The 9,698-nt window shown below is 35.9% G+C and overlaps 1 long non-coding RNA gene across 1 annotated transcript; it reads left to right on the top strand.

The window, feature by feature from the left end:
- Nucleotides 1–2,923: 2,923 nt before the first annotated feature.
- LOC135632818 (uncharacterized) lies at nucleotides 2,924–8,573 on the top strand. Its single transcript, XR_010494797.1, has 3 exons — nucleotides 2,924–3,285; nucleotides 4,977–7,950; nucleotides 8,056–8,573. It is a non-coding gene; the product is annotated as an uncharacterized LOC135632818 (long non-coding RNA).
- The last annotated feature ends 1,125 nt before the right edge of the window (nucleotides 8,574–9,698 follow it).

Genomic DNA, 9,698 nt, shown 5'->3' with positions numbered 1-9,698 from the left:
TCATAACTTGATATTTTCTTCAAGTTTTTTTAATGGACTCATTAAGAATCTTCATGATATTAGTAGCTTATTATGATTTTGAGTTATCTCAAATAGATATGAAAATAATTTTTCTGAATAGAACTATCTAAATGATTAGTAGAGAAAGGAAAAGAAAGAAAAATTTTAGCTTACAAAATTTGAAAATCTATTTATGACTATAAGCAATCTTTTTAGATAATGGTATATAAATTTTATGATACCATTATTTTCTTTAAATTTAAAAAATATTATTGATTAATGTTTATATCTAAAGATTAGTATGAGTTAGTTTATTATTATTATTATTATTATTATTATTATTATTATATATATGATATTTTACTTATCAATAATAATTTTGGTTTATCACACGGTATCAAGAGATTTTAACCAGGAATTTTATGTTGATTGATATAATTGAGATAACTTATCTCTATGTTAATATATTTTAGAAATATATATTAATAATTATTAAGACTATCTTAGAAATAATTTATTAATTGAGTTTTAGGGAGATTTAGTATGTAGCATTATTTAGCAAATAACAAAGGTATAAAATTCAATCAAAGCTATTAATTTATAAAATTAACTTAGAAAAAATCAAATAAAATAATAAATAATAAATATTTCTTATGTATGTGTAATTAAAAATCTATTATATGCTTAACTCTATATCAATTTTATAGTTAGAATATTAGGTAGATATTGGAGTTACTCAAAAATAAAATATTAGAAAACTATAAAAGAATAAAATAAGATATCTATATGAGAAGAAAGATTATATATACACATATAAGAAATCATGTCAATTTGAAATGATGATATTTTCATATGTTGATTTTATAAATTATCTTAATAGCAAAAATTCTTCTTTATGATTTATGTTTACATTAGCTAGATTGACAATTTACAAATATAGTATAATATAAATTATATTATTGATAATAGAAATTGATTCTGTGATATATTATGAGATCATTAATTAAGCTTTATGACTACAAAATTTCATCTCAGAATTTAGTATAGTCAGACTCAACTACAAAGTCATTAAAAATATTTTGTGACATACTGTTCTAGTTTTCTTTTCTGATAAATACTATTACAATTCTAAGTATATCGACATAAAATACTTAATCATTACATAAAGAGTTTAGAAACAACTTGAGTTTTACTATATTAATTGTTGATATATTCACTTAGACCTTACAACTAAAAATATTTAAGAGAATATAATCTTATAATTGAGTTTGTGAGCAGTCAATAAAAGATATGATAATACATATTTGAATGAATATTATAATTAAAGTCATTTATTTCTACTATCTTATTTATATTTATGTATATATATAATAATAATTAAATATGATAATAAGATTATCTTAACAAGACAAATTAGAAAGATCATTTTGGATTAGATCAAGAAAGACTAACAAAGTTATAATATATAGAAGGAAGCAGATGACATACAACCGCTATGATTTATATTGCTAGACATACTTAATATAGTATTATTATATTTATTAGACTTATTGACTTATTTTTAAAAATATATATATAAATATATTTTAAAATTTTAATTTTTAATTAAGTAAATTATTTTTAAAATAATTTTTTATTTTAATTTGTAAACTATTTTATGTCTTATCAATTAATGAGTCAAGTGAAAAAATATTAGATTTTATTATCCTAATTAATTTATTAAAATATATTGATATTCTAATTAAGGTTATCGACTAATAGAAATAAAGTTTACTTAATGTTTGGATACCTTATAAGATGACTTGATAGGAGGAAATTTTTTGATTGCCTAGACCCTCTACTCTCATCTATATATGAGCAAAACATTATATGTATCATTTTCTTTATAGATTTTTTCTTTCAACTTATAATAAATCTCAACTCCAATAATTATCATAGTCCTAAAAAAAAAAAAAAAAAGATCTATCTTCTTTCTTACATAGATTCATGATGTATATGGATCACTTACTTCATAATATCCGAGATATTTTATCAATTATTATATTTAATAAATATTTTTTATCTATAATATTTGATTTTAGTTTTAACATAAATTTTTCTAATAATTTTATTTCTTATACTCTCATCAAAATCAAATTGAGAATTTCTTTAACTTGTGAAGGATGGCATATCTAATCATTGACTGCTGACAGCTGACTCCCAAGAAAGTTATTTCAGTCAACTCGGTTCCTTTCAGAATTTTCAACTCCATGCTGTGAGCAAAGGAAGGAATACTTGTGAGAAATGTAGTCAAGCATGGCATTCGTTGAGTCTCTCTCTCTCTCTCTCTCTCTCTGTGTCTGACATGTGACCTTTTTCCAACACAAGAGGAGCTGATAGTGTCAGTGGATTACAACATATATATATATATATATATATATATGCCACACAAACCTTGTACGATGTCTCGTTTTGACTCCACACTGCACAAAGGACAAAGACATAGATCTCTCTGTGCATTACTGCCATCAATGTCATATCATTCGAACGCCTACACTCTTCTTCCAAGGTGATCCAACAACATTCCACTGAGGAGGAGATGTGATGGGAATGGAGCCATGCACGCAGTAAAGCTTGAGGTAACCAAAATAAATGCATGCATTGGCTGAACAATACTTTGGCAATTGCCACCTTTTTGTCAGCTATTTTGGTGACATTTTTGCAGCAGAAGTGCCACCTTAAACTTGGCTTCTCTTCTTGTATGCATCCATTAACATGATGCAGCTTCATAAGCTGATAACCCTAACTTTGTGAGACCCTGCAGCATCATAATCATTTATTTCTATTCATTTTTAATAAATAAGTCAGACAGCAGAATTTTTTTTATATATAATTGGAGAGCTCTAAAAAAATTCTGAAAGTTAGACCCAAATATTTTCTCAAATAAAAAAAAGTCTTTTTCGCCGACAGAGAGAGAGAGAGAGTGATCCAGTAGGGTGATCGCGCTTCCGTACCTCGCGGAACGGAAACCCTAGGTCCCGATTCGGAGGTCGGAGGAACCCTGACCCTGTCTCCGGGACGATCGAGACCCCGCTCCCTCTCCCGCCACGAAAAGATCACCAAATTTCCCGCCCGCAGACTCGCGGGTCGATTCATTAATCTGATGCCGGGCAATCGGTCGTAGGTGTTGGATTCTTCTCCTTCTGCGTCTAGTTATGCTACTTTGTTTGGATTTGCCTGTCGAGGTGGCGAAGTTCGTGCTCTTGGCCCCGATTTGAGAGGGATATGGTGGGGATTACTCTTTTGGTGAGAACCGGGACTTTATTTCTGTTGTCTTGGGCTCCTTTAGAGCATGTTGTCATGAACTAGAGTTTTGGAATTGGAAATTTTATTTGCTATAGTTTGTTTTTGTTCATCTTCAGCTAGTCTATTTCTTTGAGCACAACATTTTACCAAAAATAGAAGGCTCTTTTTGATATGGTGGTGAATGATTGTTGATGATGTCAACTTGTTGAATTAGTGCATGCAAGCGATGTACCTACTATGGGATGTTTTTGAATGAACTCAACTTTTTGGATTGGAAACATAAGAAACGATCTTCGAGTGACTCTTGAAGGGGTCATTTTGTGTCTACTATGATTTGAAAATCTTGAGCCGTATGATTGATGCTTTGGATAGGCATACTGTTCAAATATCTTTGTTTCTTTTCTTCAAAATGTACTACTTTAGGCATACAACTCATGGTCTCTTCTTCTGCTTCTTTGCCACTATCCCTCTCTCCTTTACATTTCTGTTGTTTAAAGCATATTCTGTTGATACTCAATTTCGCTTTCTGCTTCTCATTCCTTTTTTTCCATGGTTATAGTTGACAACACAACACTTTGGTCACATAGAATCAGTGTGGACTTCATAAATACAGTTAATAGTTGCTTTATAATCAGGAAGCAGCAACAAGAAAAATATTTTTAAAAAAATAATATACTTTTGACAGTGGGGTTTTTAATTTCGAATAATACCGGGTGATATATACCGATCCGACAATATACCGATATGTGGATCGCCCACTTTTGGAATATATCGGATGATACAAGGGTATATCAAATGTTAACGATCGAAATTTCGATCGTTACTGCTCGGTACAGTTCGGTAATGGTCGATTTCGATCGTTATCGATTTGTAACAGTGCTCCAACGATCAAAATGACCGTTGGAGCCTTTTCTCATGGGTTTTTAAACTCATTTTTTCCCTTATTTCATTCTATTTCATTCTCACACTCTCTTAAACTACCTCAAACTTATTTTTTCTCATATTTACACTCTCATAAACTCTACAAAGTAACGATTTGTGAATTGACAATTCAAATAATTTTTCTATAGATATTTCAATATTTACATAAGAGCAATCCGTAATGGATCGAAATATGAACCTTGCACAAGACTATTCCTCAATGTCCGAAAAAGATATATGATACTATTCTTATCTAATTTACATTGGTTTTGCTAAACTTATACTAATACTATATTTATTTCTAACTTAAAAGTCTTATCCTAACTTTTTTTTAATTTTCAGATATTTTTGAAGGATTTTACTCCTAAATTAGGTGTATCGCTCGATATGTCATGGTGTACTACTCGGTACATAGTACCGTACCATACCGAGCGAAGTTCGAAACTCTAATACAATACGAAATTTCAATCCTTGGTTAGTAGTGTGAAGAAGCTTTAGCTAGTTCACATGGAAGCCATATGCTCTCAATGCCCTAATTCTGATAATTCCAAACCTGTTTGGCTGAAATATAAAAACACACTTCATGTTCCTTTTTCGTTAATTATGGTATGTAGAAAGTACATGATTTTTTGTTCTTATCATGTTCCTTGCCGAATTTAACCAGCTTACGGATTGAGAAAAGTGATGTGCACTGTGACTTACTGAGTTTCTTTATTATTTATGGATTCTTTAAATCGTTCCTGTGATAAATGAATTTGATTATGTCACAGGCTCAGTCACTTTTTGAGTGTTTATGTTGAAGGAACTCATAATGATATCAGGAAATTGCTTTTGTTTGGCAAGGAGATAAATGCACAAAATATCAGGGAAATTAAGTTATAACCCCCCCCCCTGGTCAGAGCAGGCTGGATTTTTGCTAGGAGTGAAGTTTCTGAGGAGGTCTAGATTTTCCTCAAGGAGTACTCATTCTGTATTCATCCATATCAAGAAGCTGGAAGTTGGCTGACTTTGTAGAATTTGCCATGGGTCGTTCAGTATTTGAATAATATGCTGTGAAATCTTAATCTAAAAGGTTTCAGTTCTCAGTTCTGAGGTACTTTTGGTAGCCCCTTAGAAAAAGCACCTAAAATTTGGAAAGCTTAGTGATTTATTTCTCTTTTGTAAATGCTGCTATTAATTTAACATATGGAAATCTATGGAAGAGGAAGTTAATATGGTGCCTTATCAATGACATTCAGTTATTTGCCTCTCAGGAAGCCTGATTCTTGTGTTTAATATGGTTTGTTTTTAAGGGTCTTTATGTGGAGATTATAGGACAGAAAAGTATATTTTCATCCATAAAGTCACAATTGGATACTAAATTTTCAAAGCATAAGCTTGAGGCTTCTTTGGTACCGATACTCATATTTTCTTTTAATATTTCTGATGGCTATTAAAGTATCCAAGGAAAGCTGTTCTGATCTTGTTGAAGATTTAGAGGCAAGAGACTGCTGAATATGCTGCTTCTTAGGTGCTTCCTCTTTTGAGTGTCTCTTTCTTGTCCAAGACAGCACATTGTGCAAGGAATAAGCAGTTGTGGCAACAATATTTGATGTACAAGCAGCTCCAAGAGGTTCAGAGACAGCAGCAACTTCAGCAGCTAGATCAGGGAGCAGGCAGCTGAGTCCGCTTAGTCAGTTATCTGCTGTATCAAAGCCTGCAACAGGAAATCAGTCACCCGCAAGCCATCAGTCAAGCATATAGCAGTATGTGGCTTAATAATTTTGTTGGAGGCACATCCAACATACCTAGTAAATCTCATGTGTTTAAAGCTGGAAACATGAACTTGGTGCAGCCCAGTTGCTCTGTTGCCATGCAGAACCATGCAAATGGTGTAATTATTTCAAATGATCAAAATCAGGCAACACAATCTATGGGATTTATTCCACAAAAGATGGATCACTCTTTTCTTGGCATGCCTACTTCAGATACCAGCTCTGTCAACAACTATTCACATTTATTAAGAATGTCTGATGATTGTCATGATTTGATGACTAAGGCAGCTGCAACCAAGGCAGAAAAGCCAACATATTCATCTAGCACTTTGTGAGCTGATTATCAAGGGGCCTCACAAAGTTGCTTACAGGATAAGGCTTTAGCTACTGCACAGAATTTTCAGGGGAAACATGACTTTGGCAATTATCCAGTACAAGTTCTGGGTAATAATGTTCCATCAAGAAACTTTCAACAGATGAACAATATGCAAAGCAGCATTCAGTTCCAGGAATTTCATGGTACACAAAAACAAGAAATGTCATCTAGTAATTCACTGGAAGAGCCATTATCAGACGTAGGGACTTGTAGCACTGTGGCTAGTCTAGATCCTATAGAACTGAAGCTCTTGTTTGGCTCTGATGATGATCACAATTGGGGTCTTCCATCTGGAGGGAGCTTTATCTCTGGCATGGGTAGTGATATTCATGGGCATCCTTGAGAGAGTGGTTATTATGGTATGTTTCCTTCTATCCGTAGTGGGAGCTGTAGTGCTCTTATACAAGAGGCTGTTCAAGCTTCCATTGCTGATAAGGGGCAGGAGGAATGGAGTGGCATGGGTTTTCAGAAAACAGAGCAACTGACCGGTAAAGCATTTTGTAACTACTAATGATAATGGGAAACATGCAGCTGTTTGGGATGATAGCAACCTTAAGGGTGCAACTTCTTTAATTCCGGGAACTTTTCCCTTGATTAATGGTGTTAATGCAACCTCAAACTCTGATCCTAGTAATCGGCATTCCTTTAAGTCCGCTTATGAAGAAAACAACAAGGCTCTGACTGAGGTTCCCCATGCATCTTTCAAGTCTTCTTCCAGAGGACCCAGTAACAAAGAGTTCCTTCAGAGCAGAATCATACCCAAGCTGTGGAAGGTGGCCTTCAAGTTCAAGTACCTTCAACTAGTGGAGCCTGGGCTGGACAAACTATTCAGCTGCGTGAAATTAGTTCTGGTAACTTTTGAAGTCACAGGACATAGGTGGTGTTTGGGGTAACCAACAAAACATGTTCTCTTCTAATGTTTCTATCCTGCCTGTTGATAAAAACTAAACAGCTTAAATGCAAGTTATCCTGTGGCATCAAGAGGTGACAACACTTTAAATTATCAAGAAATTGATGACAGTTTGTGGAAGATTGGTGAAAATCATGGTAATCTGAATTGTGGGTTGCAACCAGTTCAAACCGATATTATTGGCAGCCCCAAGATGCAAGCCGAAGATTTTTTAGCAGGTCAGTTTGATTCTGTAAAGAAACCAACACCTTAAAGTTGGACCAGGACATGCATCGACAGGTTCTCAATGCACGGCAAACTGTCTTTGAGGAACAGTTTGCCCTTAATTTATGTGTGAATTCTGGAGGTGACAAAGATGTTATTGAGAACCAGAATCAACAAACGGGGAGACCACAAACTTGGAACACATCTTTAAGTGCTGCTGCAGAAAGATTGGGTGATAGGCTACTAGAAGGAATGCAGAAGAGTGGTCACAGATGAGGGTTATGTTGGAAATGCAGCAAAAGAGAAGTCCTTATTGACTGGTAATATAACCAGTTTAAAATGTTGTGCAGTTCATTGCAAAGTTTGAGGAAGACTGCAGGGCCCATCCAACTCCAACTCCGTTTCTCAAGGATCGAATAATGAGGAGCAACCATTTGTTGGAAAGTCAGTCACAGTTTTCTGGTCATACTGTTTCCAACAATTCTGTGGATGTGCCTAAGGTAAACGTAGGTTTTGGAACCATTATAATTTTGTACTTCTTTACCTCACCTGTTAATCTATCTGTAAATTTTTATAGTTCATATTGGAAACTTTCTGATCTACAGAGGATTGCAGTGGGAACAGAAGAATTGCTGTCGGGAAATACCATACCTCTTCCTGGCAATTCTTTTGATGGATCAACTGCTCAAATTTTCCAGAACGAGACAGTTGCTCCAACAAGGTACATTATGGACTATCCATTTAGCTCCATTATTTTATCATGATCATCCTCGCCAAGAATTCCCTTGCGCTGATGCATTATGCTGATAGCTGCATGGCGCTTGTCACTATCAGATAACCATGATATGTGGTCAGGGTATTGTACTCTCCCATGCCTAGTGCTGGGACTGCCGAAATGGGCAGGCTATGCTTTTCAACGTTTGCTTTACCGTCCGGATAAACTTAGATGTTTGTTATAATGCTTATATATGTCTGTGTCTTTTGGCATGTTCATATCTTGTACAACATATAGAGGGGCGGCCGAAGGCTTAATAGTCTCATTTTAGTTTGGTTGGTAGCCTCTTTAGGCTTGTAAATAAATGTTGTGTCATATGGACACGTGCGAGAGATTTTCGATCTGTAATGGACCATTTTACCTTTTGTTGTGCAACTGTTCAGAGCTTGTAAAGTCTGTTTGTAATTTGCATTGTCTATGAAGTGTTTTTCGGAGATGTTTGCTTGTGGATCCCGATTAAGGCGTTCTCTCTAACCCGTTCTCTCTTTTGTTGGTCCTAAGGGACAATGGGAGGCTTCGGGGAGGCTGACCTTTGCGAACGGACACGCAAGGGTGCCGCACGACTTAGGCAAAACCAGCTAAGTCCGTGACAGATGGTATCAGAGCGGGACAAGCACTCATAAACACTTAGCATGCAAACGTGGGGGACCTAGCAGGGCTGCGTTGAGGGCAGTCAGCAAACGCGCGACCGTTTGGGGGAAAACGGGCATGGAGATGTAGGGAAAAAGAGTCGCTCGGAGGAGCGGGCATCTGACATTGGCATTCAGAGGAATGGCCAACCCTTTGCGTAAGAGGCACCACGAGAACAGGCAAGCTTGGAAGAATGCGGAGCGCACAAAGGTTGAGATGGCTGAGTTTGAGCTACGGCTCAACGTTGACAACTATACTTGATGGTGCTCAAGACAAGCGAGGCGCTTTGTAAATGATGAGACCATGCAAGGTGGAATGAGTTGCTCAACGACCAAAAGAGTTATGCAAAGCTCACAGAGGTGAGAGGAATTGCTAACTCGAAGAATTTGGTACTCATGCATGGGCTTGTATGCGGACGATGGAATGTTCGCGGCCATCCCAAGGCGACCGAAACTCGGTGTCATGGAGCATTGAAACTTTCTCTTCAACATGTGAAGGATACGTCTGTAGGAGGCTGAAGTGTGCAACGAGTTCAGCATATTGCTAGGCCTTGAGGAGTGCAATGGGGGTTGTATTGACGTGGAGTCGCAATCTAGCAAATGCGTTTGCAGGAGGCAGAACAATGCACAGTTTATTCAGCAGATCGGAGTAGTCCAAGGGGATGGTGGTCTCCGAAACGAAGAGAGATGTTGCTCCAACGGGATAGTTATCTAGGAGGGATAAGTCCCGGCTCTCCAGAGGGAGGAATATGTGGGACGGACCTCACAAGTTGAGGAGGAGTACCTCAACAAACAACAACTCCACGAAGCTCAATGGACTAAGCAGGCGGTGAGGAGTCGTTGC

Source organism: Musa acuminata, chromosome BXJ3-3 (assembly GCF_036884655.1).
Source record: "Musa acuminata AAA Group cultivar baxijiao chromosome BXJ3-3, Cavendish_Baxijiao_AAA, whole genome shotgun sequence".
NCBI lineage: Eukaryota > Viridiplantae > Streptophyta > Magnoliopsida > Zingiberales > Musaceae > Musa > Musa acuminata.
Note: the sequence above shows the minus strand (reverse complement) of the source record. Positions and strands in the feature narration are given on the sequence as shown.